The sequence below is a fragment of the Halichoerus grypus genome, chromosome 1, assembly GCF_964656455.1.
Source record: "Halichoerus grypus chromosome 1, mHalGry1.hap1.1, whole genome shotgun sequence".
NCBI lineage: Eukaryota > Metazoa > Chordata > Mammalia > Carnivora > Phocidae > Halichoerus > Halichoerus grypus.
In genome coordinates this window covers 83,566,376-83,591,072 of record NC_135712.1, presented here as the reverse complement: position 1 = coordinate 83,591,072, position 24,697 = coordinate 83,566,376, and the positions used below count along the sequence as shown (strand labels likewise).

The 24,697-nt window shown below is 37.0% G+C and overlaps 1 protein-coding gene and 1 long non-coding RNA gene across 5 annotated transcripts in view; one reads left to right on the top strand and one right to left on the bottom strand.

Moving 5' to 3' along the window:
- LOC144381347 (uncharacterized) overlaps nucleotides 1–24,697 on the top strand; it is a 785,460-nt gene that overhangs the window by 497,065 nt on the left and 263,698 nt on the right. The window lies entirely within an intron of this gene.
- LOC118537669 (uncharacterized) overlaps nucleotides 1–24,697 on the bottom strand; it is a 185,873-nt gene that overhangs the window by 25,835 nt on the left and 135,341 nt on the right. The window contains exon 4 of one of the 3 annotated variants that reach the window (XR_013446360.1): nucleotides 19,691–20,934. The exons of the other annotated variants lie outside the window; for them this stretch is intronic. This is a non-coding gene — a long non-coding RNA (uncharacterized LOC118537669). Of the gene's footprint in view, nucleotides 1–19,690; nucleotides 20,935–24,697 lie in introns of those variants that run through there. 3 annotated transcript variants of the gene reach the window in all.

The window sequence follows — 24,697 nt, the reverse complement described above, 5'->3', positions numbered from 1 at the left end:
CCTGTTTTTTAAAAATGGTATGAAGATTTTTAGAATTAGATTTTTTAGAATCCACCAATTAAAATTTATTCTGTGAACTTTTTTGCTTTAAAAGTAGGTCAAATCTGCCATTTATGCTACTTTTAATATATCATATTACTATAGTAGTTTATAGTCTATAAATTGCTCTCACATTCATAAATTTCATAATTCATGTGAAAAAAAACTTCAGGGTTTTAACTGACAGCATTGCCAAGAAATGTAACGCAATTTCAGACTACATTAATAGAAGTAAAGTGTCTGAACAAAGGAGGTGATAGTTTCATCATAGTCTATACCAGTTAGAAAACATCTGGGGCATTGTGTTCAGCTCTGGGCTTCATCGAGTTTTAAGAGGGACATTCATTGACACAACTGGAGCTTTCCAAAGGAGAGCAACCCAGAGCATGTGAGAGCTGAGGCCAAGTTACATGAGGGACAGCTGAAACAGCTAAAGATATTTGGTGTAAAAAAAGAAAATTGAAAAAAATAGCAACAGGCTTTAAATATTAATAAGGCTATCATAAGTAAGAATTAAAACTTTCCACATATATACTTAGTGTACAAAACTAGGGCAAATAGCTGAAAGCTATATGTTTCAGTTCAATATTTTTTTAAAAATCCCTAACACTCCTCCCAAGTGTTGTTTTCAAATGACATAAGGGTTTACTGGAAGTGAGCACTCAAAGTCTAGGTGATCATTTATCAGGGATATCAGCTCCTCCATGTATTAGCTATGTAACTTTGGACAATTCACCATACGTCTCTGAGCCTCAGTTTTCTGATCTTGAAAATAGACTTTTAGGATTGCTGTAAGGATTACATGAGATATGCAGGTCAGGCCAGCAGCACAGTCTGCTTATCATATGTGCTCAGTGAAAGGGCAGGCATTATCAGCAGTGTGAGAAGGGTATCTCTAAACCATGTAAAAATAATAGAGAAGGATAATAATATCAGGGTTTAACTTCCTAGGTCTTTATACACAACCAAAGGTTGACAAAGGTTGATGTGGAAACCTATGTCCTCATTGTGTTGTACAATGATTGATTTTTTTTTTTAAAGATTTTATTTATTTATTTGACAGAGAGAGACACAGCGAGAGAGGGAACACAAGCAGGGGGAGTGGGAGAGGGAGAAGCAGGCTTCCCGCTGAGCCGGGAGCCCGATGCGGGGCTCGATCCCAGGACCCTGGGACCATGACCTGTGCCGAAGGCAGACGCTTAACGACTGAGCCACCCAGGCGCCCCACAATGATTGATTTTAATGATTCTCTTGTCTTAAATTTGATTGGAAGCTGCAGCCAAGGGAATTACAAGTTTTCATAATAATCGAAAAATGCTTAGAGAATACTTCTCTGACTTTGTGGAATGCCATAAAGTATTTGTTAAGCACTTGGAAAGGAGAGTTGCTAAGAAGGGGTGGCAGAGATGGAAGAGGGCAGTTGTGGAGCCAGGCAAAGGCCACCTTACAGTTTGTGATATACCTTATGCATAAGCAATAACTCAGGACACTTAAAGCAGAATACAGAGAACAGAAGACAACATAGAACTTGGGGGAACTGAATCCATTCAAAATGCAAACATTTATTAAGCACTATGTCAGCCTTTGAAGAATAAGAGCTGAATATAAGAAATATGGAAATAACTACAGGAAATTATCCCTGCCCTAAAGATTTTATACAGTATAGTCTGACGCATGGAAATATATAGAACTCATCATAAATCCAAACAACATTTAAACCAAATGCTGTGGGGAAATGGAGTAGGAAGCAATGAATAGAAAGGAAGTATAATGCAAGTTCAGGGAGTTAGGAAAGTTTTTGCAGAAGTGATATTGGTACCGTTCCTACTTTTCTTTGCATGATGAAAGGAAGACAGGCATTCAAGGCCTTGGGAATAGTATTAGTCCAGGTGAAGAGATGTGGAAAATCATCAGTCTTCCAGGGATCACAAGCTGCCTACGGTGGCTTGAATACAGGGGGTTGTGGGGAAGGAAGGAGTGGCAGGAGATGAGTCTAAGAGAGGCAAGAATGGTAGGATGTTAAGAAGTGGAAAACTAGGGTGCCCGGGTGGCTCAGTCTGTTAAGCGTCTGCCTTCAGCTCAGGCCCTGGTCTCAGGGTCCTGGGGTCAAACCCAAGACCATGTGGCTCCCTGCTCAGCCGGGAGCCTGCTTTTCTCTCTCCCTCTGCAGCTCCCCCTGCTTGTGCTCTATCATGCACTCTCTCTCTCAAATAAATAATTAAAATCTTAAAAAAAAAAAAAAAGCGGAAAACTAGGCTAATGACTGTAATAAAGGAAGAATTATTAGGAGAAAAGTTCCATGAGAACATATTCACTATTATATATCTCATATGGGGCCATTGATAATTCCTTTGAGTCAGAGAGTAACAAAATATCCCAGAAAGGTTGATGAACTTGTGTTGAGACAATTGATAAAGATCTCCGACTGAGGGGTGAGAGAAGATAAAACTTGGAGATCTCTAAACATTCCTAAATGAGAAGTGAAATAATGAAAATTGTGTTTGAGGAAGGTTAGACAATCAGTTGTAAAGGTCACAGAGAGTGGGGGAGTCTCGAAATAGGGAACTGTGCTATGGACAGTGGGAAGGAGCCTGTATGTGTGTGTGTGTTCTGGCTGGAGAAATGGATAGAAAGTAGTGGTTAGAAAGCAACATGGAGGATAAGTGGAAGGATTGATAAGGAAATATGTAGGAAAGGAAAAGAGTTAAAATGACATGTAAATTTGTGCTGAATAACTCCAAAATTTGTGCTATATAACTGTATATACCCAAGAGATGCTATGGCTCAGGTTGGCCTTTTGGTTCCTTTTGGGTTCCTGTAGTCAACCACTCTCCTGCTTACAACAACAACAACCAACACACGATCTTGTTGAAAATCTGCTTGTTTACTTTCCACTTTTAGTTCTATCCAATCACAAGGATGTCTTAACCAAGAGTATAGTTCCTGCAGTAATGAAAGGAATTTCTGCATAATGGAACTAATAAAGAATGATTAATTTTGGCCTAATTAATGATTAATTAATCAGCCTAATGATAATTCATTTACCCTAGTTATACTTGTAAGAAGTAAGGCAGTAAATAGCCTTTTACTTTTTGAAGCTTTGTGAGCATAACTATAATGTAATATTTTTTGCAGTTTTTAAAATTGTATTTATTTATATGTTTGTTTGTTTCAAGTTTTTATTTAAATTCCAGTTAGTTAACAAATAGTATAGTATTGGTTTCAGGAGTAGAATTTAGTAATTCATCACTTACATATAATACCCAGTGCTCATCATAACAAGTACCCTCCTTAATACCCATCACCCATTTAGCCGATCCCCGCACCCACCTCCCTCCATCCACCCTCAGTTTGTTCTCTCTAGTTAAGAGTCTCCTTTATGGTTTGCTTCCCTCCTTTTCCCCACACGTTCATTTGTAATTTTTGATATTTACAAACTGGGGTATTCTAAAGATGACTGTGGAGCAAGCCTTGTTATGTGTGTGTATATGACGACTCCAAACCACTTTTTTTTTAAAGATTTATTTATTATTTGAGAGAGAGAGAAAGAGCATCAGTGGGGGGAGGGGCAGAGGGAGAGGGAGAGAGAATCTCAAGCAGACTCACTGTTGAGCACGGAGACCGACACACAGCTCGATCTCAGGACCCTGAGATCATGACCTGAGCTTAAACCAAGAGTCCTCGCTTAACCAACTGAACCACCCAGGCACCCCCAGGCCACTTCTAAGTTCATGAATTGAGGATGGAACTTTCTCCCAGTTTATTGTAGTAAACTAAAAACATACCAAAATCTATGATATTTTCAATACCTGTTGACTCAGGTTTCTAAGAATTTATCACTAAAAATTTCCATAGATATGATCAAAGATTTTGTTGCATGGATATTTTGTCTTCAGTAGCAAAAAGGGGGCAATCTAAATGTCCCACAAAATGGAATTAAACAAATTATGACACAGCTATATGATATACAATGAAACACTTACTGCCTAATAAAAATGTTATACAGATAGATAATCTAATACCATAACGTTCATAATATAGTGTTAAGTGAAAAGGCCCATCACAAAATGGTCTATACTATATAATCCTATTTTAAAAAAAAATAATGTGTATGCATAGAAGAAGAATAAAAGAATATTTATAAAAATGTAATAGTAATTATCCCTGGATGCTAATATTCTTCTTTGGCCTTTGTGTATATTCTAGAATAAATATATAGAAAATAATATTTTTTTAAGTAAAGGGAAAATACTTAAAATTTATCATTTTTTTTTAAAGATTTTATTTATTTATTTGACAGAGAGACAGCGAGAGAGGGAACACAAGCAGGGGGAGTGGGAGAGGGAGAAGCAGGCTTCCCGCAGAGCAGGGAGCCTGATGCGGGGCTCGATCCCAGGACCTGGAATCATGACCTGAGCCGAAGGCAGACGCTTAACAACTGAGCCACCCAGGCGCCCCTAAAATTTATCATTTTAATGGTATGTCAGTAGACTCTTTATTTTGAATCTTAAAATATCAATGTATTTGTCACACTTGATTGGTGGCTAAGACATTTTTAAAACAATTTCTTTAATTCTTTACTTATACAAAATTCATTACAATGGTGAGAATGGTATTGTCTGGGTCCCCAAAAGAAAAAAAAAAGATGAATGATTTTAGTTGAGAAATGATTCTATGTTCCTGTAACTATGCGGTCAGAATAATTCTTTTTGTCTTTAGTCCAGTCTGACCATTTCAGCTTTGCATTTGTTGGTTGTATATGTGTAATCCACATGGAGCAAGCCTGAAAGAAGCCAAGGATGGAAAAGTGATAAAAGGGCACTTTCTGCTTAGAATGCTAATACAACTGTGACAAGAAGGGAAATACCTTTGAAAGAATTGGGAAGCTACTCAGGAGAGAAAGAGAAAGATAGAGGGGTCTCTGTTGGAAGGAGAACAATTTTTTAACAGCATGTTTTCATGATTAATTGCCCATATAAGTATTAAGTACCTTTGTTGAAGATTAATTGCCCATATAAGTATTAAGTACCCTTAATACTGAAGGGTATTAAGAGTACAGTTATCTTGGTTAGTGCTGAGTAATATCTGGAATTGTTGAATCACTGTATTATACACCTGAAATGAATATAACACTATATATAAACTACACTGGAATTAAAAAAAGAAAGAAAGAAAATAAGACAAAGGGAGTGATCAGTCCCCATGTCAGTAAATGGCCCCACCATCCCCCCAGTTGCTGGAGCTAAAAACCCTGGTGGTCATCTCAGAGTTCTCTCATCCCCTTAGCCTCTACATTCAGTCTATCAGTGAGTCTAAACTGCACTTCCAAAACATATTGTGAATCCATCTATTTTTCTTCATTTCTACTACTACTACCATCTCTTGCCCTATCACTCTCCTTATGAATCTCTCTGCTTCCAGTCTTGCCTTCCTGCAGTCCATTCTTCACAGAGAAGTCAGGGTGATCTTTCCAAAACATTCATCAAATCCTATCTCTTTACTTCTTATAACTTACTGCAATGGTTTCTAGCGACACATAAAATCAAAACTTCTTTCCATGGGCTTCAAAGTCCTACATACCCAACCTCTGTTCCCCTCACCAACTTCATCTCCTACCTCTCTTATTTTCTCCACCATTTTCCACCCATGCTGGTCGCACTTGTTCTAATCTTGGCCTTTTGGCACTATTTGTTCCTGCTGCTTGGAATATTCTCCCAGATCCCCTCATGGCTCCTCTCATTATTCATTATTAACAATGAAGACTTATACCCCCCTCTGATCACTTATACATTACTTCTCTAACCATCCTCCTTAACACAGACAGCACCTACCACCTACTACTCTCTATTACATCCCTGTGTTTGTGTCCATTATACAGATTTTGACATATGAAATTGTTTTGTTTAGTTATTTATTTATGTATTGTCTGTCTCCCCCACTACAGAGCAGGAAACTTTGTTTCACTGCTGTCAACAAAGCTTATTAGCACAGTCACGGGCATCTTGTAGGTGTACAATAAATAATTTTGAATAACATTAATTTTTAATAATATTAACCCCAGGTATCACCTATATCATACTTACTGTGTACTGTGCACTGTTCTAGCACTTTATATATATTAACTTATTTAATTTTTGCAACAATCTCCCAATTATGTATGATAGTTTTTTTTAAAGACCCTATACATCTCTCCAAAAAGCATTCCTTGCTTTTTGCTGGTTTATAGAAGTTTAGTTGATTTTTATATATTGACCTTATAGCCATCATTCCTTTAAAAATTACTTATTAATGCCAATAGTTTACCTTTAGGTTATTTTTTTATTTTCTACATATATAATTATGTCATCTATAAATATAATCATTTTACTTCTTCCTTTTTAAACATTATACTTTTTATTTTTCTTGCCTTATTTCATTTCCTAAGATCTCAAATACACTGTTGAATAGCAATAATAGAAGACATCCATGTCTCATTCCAAATTTCAGAGAGAAAGCTTTCAAGATTTCACCATTAATTATCATACTTGCTGTAGGTTTTTTATAGATGGCACTTATCAGTTTAAGTTCCCTCCTATTTCTGGTTTGCTAAGAATTTTTAACATGAATGAGTATTGAATTCTGTAAGATGCTATTTCTGAACCTATTGAAATGATCATATGATTTTTTTCTTCAAATCATTTTATTAACATGATGATTTAAAATAAATGATTTTCAAATGTAAAACCAACCTTGCATTACTTATTGTTGTATTTGGGGAGCCTGGGTGGCTCAGTCAGTTAAGTGGCTGCCTTTAGCTCAGGTCATGATCCCAGGGTCCTGGGATCGAGCCCCACATCGGGCTCCCTGCTCAGCAGGGAGTTTGCTTTTCTCTCTCCCTCTCCCTCTGTGTGTGCTCTTTCTTGCTCACTCTCTATCTCAAATAAATAAATTTTTAAAAATCTTAAAAAAAAATACTGTTGTATTTGGTCTGCTAATGTTTTGTTTAGGATTTTTGCATGTATGTTTCTGAGAAAGATGGGGGGGGCGGTGAACAGAGAGAGAGAGAGAAATTTTCTCTTACTTTTATTTCTTTTTTTTTTTTTTTAAAGATTTTGTTTATGTATTTGACAGAGAGAGATACACAGCGAGAGAGAGAACACAAGCAGGGGGAGTGGGAGAGGGAGAAGCAGGCTTCCCACAGAGCAGGGAGCCCGATGCGGGGCTCGATCCCAGGACTCCGGGATCATGACCTGAGCCGAAGGCAGACGCTTAACGACTGAGCCACCCAGGCGCCACCTATTTCTTATAATATTCTTACTAAGTTTTGGTATCAAGGTTATTACACCTTCATGAAATGAGTTAGGAGGTTTTCCCTTCTTTCTTTTCTCTAGAGAAGTTTGTGTAATTTGGGGCTTATTTCTTCCTTAAAAGTTTGGTAGAAGTTATCTGAGTCTGGAATTTTAAACTATATATTCAGTTTCTTTAATAAATACAAGATTTTCAGATTTTCTATTTCCTCTCAATCAATTGTATTTTTCTGGGACTCTCTATACTTCATCTAAATTTGTCTATATGTTGGCATAAAATTGTTTATAGTATCTTTAATTATCATTTTTTCTGTCTGTGAGATCTCTTGTTATTATTTGTACCTTCTCTTTTTTTCCTTGATCAGTCTTTCTGTAATTTTTTAAAATTTCCTTGAGAGAGAGCAAGAGAGAACGAAAGTGTGGAGGGGGAGAGAGGGCAAGGGAGAGAGAGTCTTAAGCAGACTCTGCGCTGAGCATGGAGCCTGACGTGAGGCTCCATCTCACAACCCTGAGATCACAACCTGAACCGAAACCAAGAGTCAGAGGCTTAATCCACTGCACCACCCAGGTCCCCTACTTGATCAGTCTTTCTTTAAATTTAATTTGCTTTTCCCTTTCTAGTTTCTTGAGGTAGATGCTTACATCTGTTCTTTTTAATCTTCATTCTTCTCTATTATATGTATTATGGCTCTAAATTTCCCTTAAATTATAGCTTTAGCTACATGCCACAAATCATTCAATTCAAATATCTTCTGGTTTCCAGAATGATTTTTTTTCTTTGATCCCCTTATATATTTATATGTTTATTGTTTAATCCCTAAAATTTGTGAATTTTTAGCATTGTTCTTATCATTGATACCTAGTATATTTCTGCTGTATCCAGAGAAAATTCTCTGAATTATCTTATTTTTTTAAAGATTTTATTTATTTATTTATTTAGAGAGAACAGCAAGTAGAGGGAGGGGCAGAGGGTGAGGAAGAGAGAGAATCCCAAGCAGACTCCCCTGCTGAGTGCAGAGTCCAACATGGGGCTCAATCCCATGACCCCGAGATCATGACCTGAGCTGAAATTAAGAATTGGTTACTGAGCCAACTGAGCCACCCAGGCGCCCCTATCTGAATTATTTTAATCTTTTAAAATTTTTTGTGACTTTTTCTATAGTTTAGCATATGTCAATTTGGATAAGTGTTCCATGTGCACTTAAAAAGAAAGCAGTTTGAGAGTGAACTATCTAATTTGTTAATTGCGTTGTTCAGATCCTCTGTATTCATACCATTTTTTGTCTGCTTGTTCCATTAGTTATTGAGAGTGATGTGTTAAAATCCTTCACCAAGATTGTGGATTTGTCCATATCTCCTTTGTGTCCTGTCCATTTTTGCTTTATATATTTTGAGACTATGTCATTATGTTCCTACAAAGCCAGAATTTTTAATCTTTTGGTGAGTTGACATTTTTGTCATTATGAAATGTATAAGTCTGCTGTTGTCTTATTTTCTGGTTTTGTTTGTTTGAGAATGCCTTCATTTTTGAAAGACATAGAGTATAGGATTGTAGGTTGGCATTTAAGTTCTTTCAGTACCTTAAAAACATTAATTCCTATGTGCTCTGGCTTCCATTGTTTCTTTTAAGAAAACAACCATCTTATTTTTTTTAACAACTATCTTATTCTTGCTTCTTTTTTTTTTCTTGTCTTTTTTTTTTTCTCTGCTATTAAGATTTGCCTTTTGGTTTTCAGTGTTTCGCTATTATGTGCTTAACTGTAGCTTCTTTGTAGTTATTCTGTGTAGGGTATCCCATGCTTCTTTAAAATTTGGCTTGATATCTTTTAACAGTTTGGGAAGTTCCCAGCCATTATCTCTAAATATTGCCTCTTGTCTATTCCCTCTCTACTCTCTTATCTCCAAATTTATCTGCTATGCTTTTGTAGTCTTTTATGCTCTTTTCTGTATTTTCCATTCTTTTGTCTCTCCATGCTTGTCTGGTTTTTTCCCAAACTATATTCCATTTTATAGAATCTTTCTTAAACTGTGTCTAATCTACTATTAAACCCAGTTCTTCCACCCTGAACGTGCCCGATCTCGTCTGATCTCGGAAGCTAAGCAGGGTCGGGCCTGGTTAGTACTTGGATGGGAAACCCAGTTCTTATATTTTTCATGTATAGACTTTTTCATTTGATTCTTTTTCTATAGTTTTCAATTCCCTGCCAAAATTCTTCATCTTGCCTTTTAATTCTTTGGACATGTGAAACATAGTTATTTTTAAGCCTGTGCCTGATAACTCCATTATCTATATATCCTGTGTATTTGTTTCTAGTATCTGCTTTTCCCTTCCTTCCTCCCTTCCTTCCTCCCTCCCTTCCTTCCTTCTTTCCTTCCTTCCTTCTCTTTTGTCAGTCATATCTTCTCATTTTCTTCATTATTATTTTAAAGATATTTTGAGGCTTTATATCATATTATGTTTCTCTAGAGAGAATTTCCTTTGGTTTCTGGTGAAAAGCTAGGCTAGGACCACTACCAATCTCAATCTCAGATCATCTTAATCCAACAAGGAAATGAATTTATTCAAAGTTGGGCTTTAATCCTGGTAAGGGGGAATCTCTTTCCAGACTTTCTTTACTTGTAGAACATGGACCTTCTGGTTCACACACCAAAGCCTGGGCTATCACCAAGGCATTGCCTCTTCAGTAGACTCAGAGTCTTGAAAGCTTTGTACAGGTTTTCAGCCTCTTCATCACTGCTTTTAGAATTGGCAAGCACCTTGAGGGGAAAAGCCAAACAAATGCTGAACTCAACACTCTAGGTTTCTTTTTTCCCTAGATACTGGACCTACAAATCTCTACTTTTTAAGGTCTTTTAAAAAGCTTTTGCTATATTTAAAAAATATGTTTTGTCTTGCTTAATGAGTTGCTCTCAGCAAGAAGGTAAGTTCTAAACAATCTAGATTGCCATTGCAGGAAGTGTAAATCCCTGTCATTTCTTGTCAATTTTATTGCAATAACCTCTTAACTATTCTTCCCCTAACCCCTCCCTTATATTCACAGTGCAGCAGAATGACCCTTTCAAACATGTGTCATATCATGTGATTCTTTTGCTCAAAATCTTCTAGTGGTTTCCTATTTCAGGAAAAGAAAAAGCCAAAAAAACTTGTGAAGGCCTACAAAGTCCTGTATGATCTGGCTTCCCTCTGAGGGATGGCCTCATCAGAAGAAAACTGGTGCGAAAGAATAGGATTTCAACTAAAAGGCATTAATGGGGATAAAGAATGACATTACACATGATAATGAAAGGAGTAATCCTTCAAGAAGATGTAACAATCATGAATTTGTATACACCCAACATCATAGCCTCAAAATATTTTAAACTAAAAAGGAAAGATTACAAATAAAAATTGACAAGTCCACATTCTTAGAGTGATATTTTAACACATTCCGAAATTTATAGATCAAGCAGATAAAACATTAACAATAAAATATTTGATGCCAAAAATAATAAACTTTATCTAACAGAGACATAGAAGACAGGGCATACACAGAATAATGTTCAAGGGCATTGTCTATTTGTAAAAATTATCTATATACTAGATCACCAAGCAAATTTCAAAAAAATTATGAAACACATATTTTACATATCTCTGATCATAATGCAATTAAGTTAGAAAGCAACATATATATATGGATATATATTAAATACACCCCTAAATATTTTTACTTAAAGCATAAAGTATGTGAATTTCAAAATATTTTGAAACAGAATTTCAGAAAATACTTAAGTGTTTAAGAAACTAGAAAAGAACAACAATAAATCCAATGAAGGTATAATGAAAAAAATTACAGTAATAAGAAGAGACATTAATGAAATAAAAACAAAAATACTCAAAGAATTAATAAAATCAAAACCTGGTTCCTAGCAAGACAGGTAAGGGGAAGAAAAAGAGAGAAAGAGAGAGAGTTGTGCAGACTAGTTTTGTATAGTTTCATATAGACTAAATCTTTAATGAATAAATAATCTCCATTCTGTACAAACTGTTTCAAAGAATAGAAAAAGAGGAAAAACTACCTATATCAGTTGGGGTCCAGGCAGAAAACATAAACCATGCAGTTTTATATAAAGGATTATTGGGGCACCTGGGTGGCTCAGTCAGTTAAGCATCTGCCTTCAGCTCAGGTCACGATCCCAGGTTCCTGGGATTGAGCCCCGCATCAGGCTCCCTGCTCAGCGGGAGTCTGCTTCTCCCTCTACCTCTGCCCCTCCCCCTGCTTGTGCTCTCTCTTTCTCTCTCTCTCTCAAATAAGTAAATAAAATCTTTTTTGAAAAAGAGTTATCAACTATTTACAGGAGATTAACTACTAGAGGAACTTTTACTCTAAAGAATACCCTAGAGCTGAGGAAGAGTACCCAAGGAAAGAACAAACTTGGAAAGAGGGAGTTGTAGGAATCTCCCCCAAGGCTGGGATTCAGACCTCCTGGGAAAGGTGTCATTGCCACTCACTGGATGGAGGGCAGGTTTGCTGGCTTGGGATCCAGGCTAGAGCTGGCTCACAGATGGCAGGCCAAGGCTGTCCATGAGCATGGCGGTGGAGGGAAGGATGTTCCCTGACTTCACTGGGAAGTTTCTCATGGGAGATGCTCTGAACTCACTGGGAGGCTGGCCAGGGTGCCTGGGAACTCAACAGGAACCTGGCCACTGGGGTTTCTGGAGCCACCCTCATGTCAGGGGAAAAGGAGTGTCTGAAATTCACCAGGCATGAACTCCTCTGGATGTATAAGAGTACTCCCTGAGCAGGACCATAGCAAGAAGGAAGAGCACACTTGAACTAAGAAGGAAAGATTTAAAATGCCTCATTACTGCATAGTTTGTATTACCAAAGAACTGAAAGCAAACTTTCAAGAATAATAGAATAGAAAATTAAAATATATTTATAAACCAGTTAAATATAGAACTAAAATAAACTGTCCTATGTGTATCAACATAGATATATCTCAAAATAAAATTTTCAATGAAAAATCACAGAAACATTGTACAGTATTATCCAATTTATAGTAACTTGAAAAATATACAGAATCATCTAAATTGTATAACTGTAAAAAATATACAAAATCATAATATATGAAGGAATGTATCAATTTAGGATGTTGGTTACCTTTGGGAAAAGTAAGATGAGAAAAAGATTGGGAAGAGGCATGCAAGAGATTTAATTGTTTTAGTAATATTTTATTCCTTCTTAAAAGATTTTATAAAATGAGAAATGTGTCGGGGCGCCTGGGTGGCTCAGTAGTTAAGCGTCTGCCTTCGGCTCAGGTCATGATCCCAGGGTCCCGGGATTGATCTCCACATCAGGCTCCCTGCTCAGCTGGAAGCCTGCTTCTCCCTCCCCCACTCCCCCTGCTTGTGTTCCCTCTCTCGCTGTGTCTCTCTCTGTCAAATAAATAAATAAAAATCTTTAATAAAAAAATTTAAAAAAGAGAAGTGTGTCAACTATGCTTCAATTTTTAAAAATGGGAAATGTTGACTGAATAGTGTGTACCCATATTTTTATAATTTTCTATAACTTGCCACATTTTATAATAAAATATTTTTATAAGAAGGAATGAGTAGAGTGTCCATTTGTCTGCCACAGAGGTATTTTATAAGTAGTTATGAGCATTATTGTTTCAGGAAAGTTTTTCACATAAGGATTATTGTGATCTGAGAGAGTCCCAACCTATGTTCTGGAGGGTTCTGATAGATATTCTGTGAGAAAGCATGTCTCCATGCTTAATAAATTGACTCTTGACAGGTCACAATATATATTGGCATATTCTGAAGGACAGAGGGAAAATTTTTTTTAACGCCAAGAACACTTGAATAGAATTTATTTAATTTTAAAAAGCTGAGTTCAGTCAAAAAAAAGTATTTAGTAAATAAGTATAGATTATATGTAGACTTGGCAAAAAATGTTACAGTGATTCACATGTTACAAAATTAAAAAAAAAGGGGGGGGCAGACACAGCTTTTACCCAAAGTCAGATGTCTAGAGGTCAACAGTGTGATTCCCTTACCCAAATTCTCAGGATAAGCTTTCCATTATTTTAATGTTCTTTCCCAATTTTATTGAGAAATAATCAATAAACATTACTATATAAGTTTAAGGCATAGAGCATGATGGTTTGATTAACATATATTGTGAAATCATTATCACAATAGGTTCAGCTAATACCCATCATCTCATATTGATAGAATGAAAAGAAAGAAAAAGAAAAAAATTTCTCTTTGTGATGAAAATTCTTAGGATTTACCTTCTTAACAACTTTCCTATATATCATGCAGCAGTGTTAACCATAGTCATCATGTTCTACATTACATCCCTAGTAATTATTTATATTATAACTAGAAATTTGTACCTTTTGACCACCTTCCTCCAATTTCCCCTTCTCCTACCCTCTGCCTCTGATAACATGTCTGATCTTTTTTTCCTATGAATTTGGTTTTGGGCGTTTTTTGTTTTTTAGATTCCACATATAAGTGAAATCACATAGTACTAGTCTTTCTCTGACTTATTACACTTAGCATAGTATCTTTAGGGTCCATTCACATTGTCATAAATGGTAGGATTTCCTTATTTTTATGACTGAATAATATTCCATTGTGTATATATATCAATATTTTGAGTTAATTTTTGTGAGTGTGTAAAAAAGGGGTCCAGTTTCATTCTTTTACATGTGAGTATTCAGTTATCCCAGCAACACTTACTGAAGACACTGTCTTTTCTCCATTGAATGTTCTTGGTTCCCTTGTCAAGTATTAGTTGATTGATATGCTTGGGGTTTATTTCTGGTTTCTCAGTTCTGTTTCCTTGGTCTATTTGTCTGTTTTTATGCTAATACCATACTGTTTTGATTATGATAGACTGAAAGTATAGTTTGAAATCAGAGTCTGATGCCTCCTCGTTTGTTCTTCTTTCTCAGGATTTCTTTGGCTTTTTGGAGTCTTTTGTGGTTCCATATAAGTTTTAGGAGTGTTTTTTCTACTTCTGTAAAAAATACCATTGGAATCATGATAGGGATTGCATTGAATCTGTAGATGGTTTTGGTAGTATTGTCATTTTAACAATATGAATTCTTCCACCCCATGAACACTTACTGTATATTATTTTCCATTTATTTGTGCCTTTGATTTTTTTTCATCACTGCCTTATAGTTTTCAGAGTAGAGATCTTTCATTTCCTTGGTTATATTTACTCCTAAATATTTCATTGTTTTGATGTTATTGTAAATGGGATCAATTTCTTTATTTCTTTTTCATAAAATCCATTGTTGGTGTATAGAAACACTACTGATTTTTTATGTTAACTTTGTACCCTGCAACTTTACTGAATTCATTGATTAGATCTAATAATTTTTTGATTGACTCATTAGGATTTTCTATATATAAAATCATGTCATCTACAAATAGATACAATTTTATTTCTTTCTTTCCAAGTCTGGTAACTTTGGTTCTTTTTTTTTTTTTTTTTTTTGCTTGATTGGTCTAGCTAGGACTTCTATTTATGTGTTGAATAAGAGTGTTGAGAGTTGTCACTCTTGCTTCTTCCTGATCTTAGAGGAAAAACTTTCAACCTTTCACCATTGAGTATGATGTTAGCTGTGGGCTTGTCATATATGGCCTTTATTATGTTAAGATATGTTCCTTCTATGCCCAATTTGTTGAGCTTTTATCATGAATGGATGTCGAATTTTGTCAAATGCTTTTTCTGCATCTATTGAGATGATCGTATGATTCTTTTCTTTCATTCTATCAATATGATATATCACTTTGATTAATTTATGTACATTATACCATCCTTGCATCCCAAGGTAAATCCCACTTGATCACAGTGAATGATCCTTTTTAATATGCTACTAAATTCAGTTTGCTAATTTTCTTGAGAATGTTTGCCTCTATATTCATCAGGGATATTGGCCTATAGTTTTCTTTTCTAGCAGTGTTCTTTCCTGGTTTTGGTATTAGGATAATGCTAGACTCATAAATGAGTTTGGGAATGTGCCCTTCTCTTCAGTTTGTTCAAAGAGTTTGAGAGGGATTGGTGTTAATTCTTCTTTACATGTTTGATAAAAATCACCAGTGAAGCCATTTGGTCCTAGGCTTTTATTCATTGGGAGATTTTTTATTACTGATTCAATCTCTTAGCTAGTAATTGGTCTATTCAGATTTTCTATTTCTTTTTTTTTAAGATTTTATTTATTTTGGAGAGAGAGAGAGAGAGCACACACAAGTGTGGGGGAGGAGCAGAGGGAGAGGGAGAAAATCCTCACGCATACTCCCCGCTGAGCACAGAGCCTGACGCCGGGCACAATCCCAGGCCTCTGAGATCATGACCTGAGCCTAAATCAAGAATCGAATGCCTAACCAAGACACCCAGGCACCCCCAGATTATCTACTTTTCCTGATTCAGTCCATGGCAAATTGTATATTTCTTAGAATTTTTCCATTCTTCTATAGTTGTTCCAAAATTTTACACTCCCCCCCACATTTTAGGCTACTGATGTTATAATTTACATATCTTTATATTATGGGACTAATAACAGAATATTATAGTTATGTTTTTACTGTGTTCATGTTTTTAACTTTTAAACAAGAGTTGTAAGTGAATTATGCATCACTATTACCATATTGCAGAATCTGTGACTATGTATTTATCATTACTAGTGAGATTTATGCTACCTTTTTACATTTTTATGATGTTAATTAGCATTCTTTTACTTCTATTTAAAGAACTTCCTTTAGCATTTCTTGTAAGGCATGAGTAATGAACTCCCTCAGCTTTTGTTTGTTTGAAAAAGTCTTCATCTCTCCTTCATTTCTGAAGGACAGCTTTGCCAGGGATAGTTTACACCTTCTTGGTTTACAACTTCACTCTTTAGATATTTTTAATATGTTACCCATTTGCTCCTGGTCTGAAATGTTTCTGTTAGAAAAATCCGATAGTCTTATGGGGTTCCCTTCTATGTAACTTCTCTTTTTCTCTTGCTGCTTTTAAAATTCTTTCTTTGTCTTTGACTTTTGACAATTTAAATATACTCTGTCTTGGTGTAGCCCTATTGGGGTTCAACCTATTTGAAGTCCTTAGGACCTCCTATATATGGATGTCCATTTCTCCCAGCTGGTTCAGGAAGTTTTCAGCCATTTTTGCTTTAAATATACTTTCTGCCCCTTTCTTTTCCTCTTCTGTTGTTCCCATATTGTTGAATTTCTATATTGTAAATATTGGTTTTTTTATGGTATCTGTAAGTCTCATAGGTATTCTTCATTCTTTTTCATTCTTTTTTCTTTTTGCTCCTCTGACTGGATAATTTCTAATGTCCTATCCTCCAGATCATTGACTCTTTTTTTCCTGCATGGTCAAGTCTGCTTTTGAAACTCTCGAATTCTTCAGTGTAGTTACTGTATTTTTTTTACCTCTAAGATCGTATGTTTGTTTTTTGATGGTTTCTGTTGATTTGTTGATCTTCTGATTTTGTTCATGCATTGTTTTCCTAATTTCATTTAGTCACCTGTATGTTTTTGTAGTTCATTAAACTTGTTTAAATGATTTATTCTGAAATCTTTGATAGTTCATAGATCTCCATTTCTTTAAGATCAGTTATTAGAGCATTATTAGTTTCCTTTGGTAGTATCATATTTACCTGGGTTTTCATGATTCTTGAAAATTCTGCAGATTCTGGAATCTGCACATTTAAGTAATTGGATTCCTCTTCCAGACTTGAGAGTTTTGCTTTGGCAGAGACTGATTTTCACCAGTCAGCTCAGTTTGGGTTTCTGGGTGTGTCTGCTGGTAATGTCCTTCGGCAATGAGGCCTACTATTATGGTCTATTTTAGGGAGAGGCAACAGCTCAAGCTCTGAAGTTGGGTGTGGGTGGGAGGGAAGAGTGTGCTACTGGCTGAGAATAGTTAGATGGGACTGCTAACTTGGTTCCCTATCCAAGCAAGACTGTAGGATGGGCGCTGCAGTTGCCTGGATTCTCTGGTCAGGCCTACTAGATGGTCAGGACTGGGTACCATATTCTGTTCTAGATGGGATAGGAATTAGCTTCCTACCCTGGTGTGACAGCAGGACAGGACCCAGGGCTTGTATGGCTCTTTGTTTGGAGATCTGCATCAGACCAGAGTGTGCACTGAATATCCTGGTCAAGTGAGACCACTGGTTTTGCTGTACAGACAAGAAAGACATGGGCTATACTCTCTGTTCAAGTGCCCCTGTAAGCAGGGCTTGTTGGATTAGCTATGCAGTTTCCTGTGCGCTTTAGTTAGGTTCCATGGTCAGGCAGACTGGAGGCTGTATTCATTAATGAGTGGGGCTACAAATTACTTTCCCTGCCTAGGCACAGTGGGAAAAGCAGCTCTAAGGCTGGTAAAGCTCTGTGTTGTCTTAACTCAAGCACACCTATGCTCCAAATCCTTTGGCAGAACAGGTCCACTGGCTTTGCTCTGCAAACTGTCAGTTCTACCTGCTCTTATCTTGTCTCAAGCACCACTGTGCTGCAGTTTGCAGGTATTCTCACCAGCTCTTTATGTGCCATAGCTAGTGGATGGAGCATCTCAGCTCCCTTGCCTGGGTAGGAAAGGGAGAGGCCCTTCCAGGCAACTCTCAATTTCCCCAACATTTGGGAGAAAGCCAGGAGTTACCCTCAGCATGATGAATTAATCCCTCTGCCTATTCTGAGCGTGATCAGCTCTGCCTGCCCATGTCGACTTGAGCATTGCTGGGCTACACAGCTTCCAGGTTTTCTTGCCAGCCCCTCTGGTCAGATGTGGTAGGGAGACAGTACATGAGGCTATGACTCAGCTCCTCTCCTGGACCTGTGCAAACCATGCTCCAGGGCTGGCAAAACTCTTCATTGGGGGGTCGGAATCAAGTAGTTCTATACCCCACTGAGTTCCCTGGTCAGAATATACCACTGACTTTGTTCTGCAGATGAGCAAAGCTGCTGGTTGTGATTACTAGTCGAGCACTGCCTGTATAAACTTGGTCTGCCAAGATCTGCATGCTAGTTGTTATAAGCCCCTCATCTCTTCTCTGTCACAATCAGATTCCCAGTGATTGAGCCCTGAAGATTCCACTACAGACTACATGGGGTAGGATCAGAGTAGTGGCTCCCACAGAGTGATCCACAATGCTAGAGGGAGGGCTGGTTGTCCCCCTGGGTTCTCTTTTCCCTCTGGAGGAGCTGGAGGTGTAGGAGAGACCTCTCGGCATGGTGCTGTGTGGCCTAGGGGAGGGGCGATGCATCCAATGTGTAGCTGCCTTTCTTACCCTTCTAATGCAGTCTGTCTTGGTCTCCGTGGTTGGGGGGACCAGAGATTGCTTTAGCTTCATCCCCATGTACTAGGATTCTCTCAGTGGTGTCTTGTTATTGGATAGTTGTTAGTTGTTCTTCTCAAGAGGGGGAGGGAAGTCAAGAATAACCTATGTCAACATCTTGGTGATATCATCCCCCTAAAGTTTTTCTAGCTCCATGACATAAACTCAATTCCGGGGGAGAAGGAGAAAACAGACTTAAAACATTCTTTATTCCACTCTTCTGTAAACTGCTTGAAAGTACGGAAAGTCTTATTCATAGTTCTTGACATAGTGTCCTACACTTAGTAGGTACTAAGTAAATGCTAGATGAAGGAATGAAAGAATTAATTAATGAAATGGGGAATGCTCTGGCCTGACTGAATGTAATTAGCCATAGGGCATGAGAAAGAACAATCTCCCTGAACCAGTCTACAAGAACAATTTAGGACTCTGCCCTGAAGATTCAAGATCTGCCTTTCTAATAGAAGGAACATAAAAGAGATTAACCTTTCTGCTATGTGACTACAGGCCAGTTGGTACAGCTTCCCTTATATCACTGCCACAGAAGAACAGAGATAATGAAAAACCCTCACCAAGTTATATGTGTATTTTAGAGGACTGATTAAATTAAGACCCCATTAAATAATCTTTTACCACCACCAGGGTCTCTGTATTATGCTATCAATCCAAAGAGAACCCATAGAAACTGCAAATTATAGAGAGAGCTCTCTTTGAACCTATAGTAACTTTAAAAGGGGGGTGGAGAAAAGAAACCTTGGAAAAGTGGCTTTCTGACAATTTTGTGTGGGAGAAAAAAATGACAAAAATGCAAAAATATGGCTATCTTCCATATTTTCTGCAGCTTAAGAATAAAACTTTATACCCCTCATTTCAAAATGTTAATTCCTATCTTCTTTAGTTACTGAGGGAACCATTTTTCTATTTTGAGACTTTGAAGAATTAAAAGGTCACTAAATTTTTTGGTAACAGAAAATCCCAAGAAATAGTTTAATTTTAAGAACTAAGGATTCAATTATGATGAATAGCCCATATTTTTATTTTTTGCTGTGACAATTTAAAGAATAATTCTACAATAGTCAATTGCTCACAATCACATCAGTTCAACCAGGAATTAGTCTCTTTTCCTTTCCAAGTTGTGATTGTCTCACAGCTAGCAACACACAAATGAAGTTAATATCCTAGTCCTGTTGATGTCATTCTTGGTTTTCTTGTCAACTGTCATGAGAAATTTTGTCATTAGGCAGGTTGGTAGATGCCTACTGCCAAGTCCTCTTGCCTCATTAGACCAATTTCATAAGCCTTTCTGAATCTATTTGGTAGGAATGGAATCCAGACATCCATGTCTGAAATTAAATTCTCCCAGCAGTTACACCCCAAACATCTCTTTGCTTTCCATTTTTTTCTTGGCTGTGATATGAGTCAAGTTGGATAGGATGAAAATGGATTGCTCAGCTTTTAAACTTGCCATTTTCCATGGAACTACGCATATGGTCTCCTCAATTTGAATTCCTGGGAGCAGGATTCAGTCCCTGATCCTGCCTAAGCTCACTGTCAATAGCTTGACAAGGGAGAAAATGCCCCCCCCTTTTTTTTTGCTAATACACCTTTGATGTACACTGTATCTAGATCCACTTACAAGTAGTTGCTATGTCAGTCCTTTGACTGCCCTTGCAAATCAATCAAAGGATCTACCATTTCTGTGTAACAAAATAAATGATTTCTTAGTGCAGACCGACATTTCCACAATAAAAGATCCTCTACAAGCATGCATTTTGTAAATCAAAAGTATGGTAAATACAACATACACAGAGTGTGCTTTTCTTCCAATGACCAAATAAGTGAGGATTATTCATTTGTTTGCATATTTACACTTACATTTTTGTTTGGGGGCATGTCAAGTAAGAGATTAGAAGGCAATTTTCACACAAAGCCCCAAAGAAACATGATGTTATTCTGTGGAAGTTATGTGATTGTTCTTCATAGTCTTTTCCTTTCAATTGGCATTTAGAGAACTAGCCACACAAGCTGCTCCGTCCCTTCCTGCATGATACCATTTCTTCCTGTTCTCCTTATCTGTACCTGCGAGGATGCACAGCTTTCTCTTTTTTTCTTTCTTGTGGGTTTGTGCAGTTTCTTGATGTTTGTGACAGGCCACGATAGGGGAAGCTTTTATCACCGTGGGGTTTGGAGGCCTCAGTAAATTGAAAATTGCAAATGAAATCCACTGGGCTTGAATTCATCAGCTATTATGTCAGATGACCTTTGGCAGCTGCTGATAAAAATGAGAGAATGTTAGCTCTGATCCAATTTTCAGCACTAACCATTCCTTTTCAAATCCATTCACAGTCAGGCAGCAGACACATGGGAAGTGAAAATGATAGGGTTTCAAGAGAACGGCATTGTGTTGCAGATTAAGATTTTCTCCCCCTATTTCTAGAGGTCGGCCCCCAGGCCCCTATCTGGTATCTACCTATTGTCCAATCAGTTTCAATATCTGCTTCAGAGGACATGTTAGCCATCCTTACAGATAAGTGCTTACAGGAGAGAATGTTGGACTTAATAGTTTTGCTTAGGAGGCATCAAGGGTCGCAGTGTAGCAATATTGACTGGCACGTGTTAGTTTAATCTAACATTCTAAGGAATGTGACACTAGATTCTTTTAGAGTTGTTGATCTCTAGGTGATTTTTGTTACCAGCTCTGGTTCTATAAAATTTATTTTTTGCACAACTATTTATATTCATGAGTCCAGACATATTCTAAAATGTCTATCAAAGCCAAGCAAAGGCAGCCTAAGCTTGTCTAAATAATGTACGGATGCCAAAATTATGAAACTGGGAACCAAATGACTTGTATGTATTCTGTTCTTGCAATCCAGTTAAACATAAATGCCATCAATAGTATTTCAAGAGCTAGATTATCCTGAAATAAATGAGTTTCTACCGACTGGTAGGTTCCTCAATAAAAGTAATAGATTTTTATCATGCAGGTGGGGAAAATTAAACTTGTTATTTTCCACTGAGGTAGCATGAACCAGCAAAATAACACAATAGATGGTTGAGTCATCAGCATGATTTCCCCACCTATGAAACACAGGAGACTTCTGAAAATAAAGAAAACTGAAATTTATTATTTTTCCCTCATTTGACTGTTCCAAAAAGAAAAATAATTTCTTAAGGAACAGTCCAAACAAATGTGAAGTCAAAAAGTGTCAGATAATTGAAACCCACATATCACTATAAGCATTTTTTAAAAAATCTAATTAACTGAAAAATATTAAATCTGTATTTATATAGGTTTTCTTAATACACAGACTCTTATTTTCATGTTTTCCCTTGACACTCTTTTGGTTGACATTATATGAAAATAAGTGTTTATACGTTAATAGTGTTGCAAGATGGCTTAGATGGCTCTTCTAAATGCCAATCTTTGGAGGAAGAATATGGTTCTATAAGCTTCCTCATTAGAAAAACAAAGTAAGTGTATATGTATCTATAGAATGTATATTATCCATTTACTATATCTTACTTTTAAAGATTTTTATTTATTTATTTGACAGAGAGAGACACAACGAGAGAGGGAACACAAGCAGGGGGAGTGGGAGAGGGAGAAGCAGGCTTCCCGCGGAGCAGGGAGCCCGATGCGGGGCTCGATCCCAGGACCCTGGGATCATGACCTGAGCCGAAGGCAGACGCTTAACGACTGAGCCACCCAGGCACCCCTACTATATCTTACTTTTAAAAAGTAATTATTTAAAGTTAGTATCTCACTGTTTCTCCTGCCATCTTTTCCTGGTATTCTTAATTCCTTTTAAGCGAACAGTTATTTGCTGTCTAATGAGCATGTATAAATAAAATGCCTAATGATGGTGTCCAAAAATAAAATGCCCATTAAAAGTCAATTATTATTGGGAAGGCTGGGTGGCTCAGTCAGTTAAGCATCTGCCTTCAGCTCAGGTCATGATCCCAGGGTCCTGGGATCGAGCCCCGCATCGGGCTCCCTATTCAGTGGGAAGCCTGCTTCTCCCTCTCCCTCTGCCTGCCGCTCCCCCTGCTTGTGCTCTCTCTCTCTCTGCCGATTAAATGAATAAAATCTTTTTAAAAAATCAATTATTATTGAATATTTTAAAGGACTAAAAGTCAAGTTGTAAGCAATGATTGAATCTAAAATTAGGTGGAATCACCCAACCAAAAGATAGGAATTCAGTATATTCAGGACTGCCTTTGGTTTCCTCAGATAATTGATTTTCTAGATTTCTTTTAAACCAATGAAGGCATACATTTTGGACGCTCATAGATATAAAAAACCTTGATACATGGTTTCTTGGCCCAACACACTGCTATCCATTTGGACCCAGGGAAGTGATGACCTGAATGATTCTGTAAAACAGCACTACAACTTTCTGTGGTTTAGCCAAACTACCCTTCAGACAGAGCAGAAAACAGCTCCTATCTAAAGGCTGAAATCTGTACCTTCACAAGTTTATCAATGACTACAGTCACATATCGCCCAGTTCATCCTATTCATGTTTTTCTGAGTTATAGCTCCCTCAAACCTCTACCTGCCTTTAGGTTTTGCAGTGGATACTGCCACTACTTCCAAAAAAGAAGCAAATCATTTAACAATGAGCATGTTCTTAGGGGACTGCAACTATGAAGGCCCACGTCATTCAGCTTAGACCCAGTCAGCTAATAGGAATCTGCCAGAAAAAACAGCAGCACCCACACTTCGCTGGTCCCTAGGGCCTGGCTTTCAGCCACTGTGATCTGCATGCTCAGATAGATGGAGCAATTAGATAGGCCTGTTAAGTCTTATGTCTTCATTATTGATTTATACTATGAACTCAGCATGATTATTGAACCAGACCAGTCAGTGAAACAAATGAGTCATTGATCTTTACATAGGCTTATATTTCCAATTTATATTTGAGGAGGAAATACATGGATATACCATTATTTCTGGTATTTTGTTCAAAGGCTTGAACAGAGATTATGATAATTCATTGTTCCTACCTCCTGACCTTTCATTGTCATTCCTTCTATAGAAACACTATCCAATAGAACTTTCTCTTATGATGGAAATGTTATATTCTATCCTGTCCAATACAGTAGCCACTAGCCACATGTGGCTATTAAGTATTTGCAATGTGTCTGTGTGACTGAGGAGCTGTATTTTTATTTTATTTTCATTTAAATTTAAATAGCCACGTGTGGCTAGTGGCTACCATATTGGACAGTGCAACAGCTTTATAGCATGCATATGAGCTTTTCTCCTCTCTCCATGAATAGCACTTATTGAAATTCTAGCTCTTTTTCAAGACCCTGTTTAAATACTACCCCTTTTATAAAGCTGTTATAGATTCTCCCACCATTACCCTACCTGTCTCTGAATACAATTCATTGTGTACCTCTGATAAATTTCTGCCTTGCATTGTAATCATCTGCTCTACAGTAAACTACTGGAAGACAGGGATTGTGTCCACTCATTGATAGACTGTGTACAACAAATATTTGAGGAATTAAACTGAGTTGTAGGTTTTATTGGGGGGGAGGAGGATATTATTTGTTTAATACATGCTTATTAGAGAAGCACTGACACTTCACCATCCTTCTTTTCATGCCCTCTTTTTAAAATGAATTTAGGAAAAACTATTATTTCCCTCTCCTGATTAATCTGTTAGCACTGAGGTAGAAATGTAAAACAGAACTATCATATTTTCTCCTTATCTTCATAGACAACAACACAATGCTATACATATAGGAAGTACTCAGTAAATACTTTTCGAATCAATGAAATATGCTTACATTGGCTTTTAATGTTAGAAAAATTCCTTCTAGAATATTCATGTAAGTTTTTACTCAAAAAATAAACCCTAAGAACTGTTCTATACCTTGATTGTGGTACTGATTACACAACTGTATGTGCTTATCAAATCTCAGAGCTGTACACTTAGGAGGGTGAATTTTACTACATATAAATTTTTTATTTTTGTAATTTTTATTTATTTTTTTCGATCATTTATGTATTTATTTGA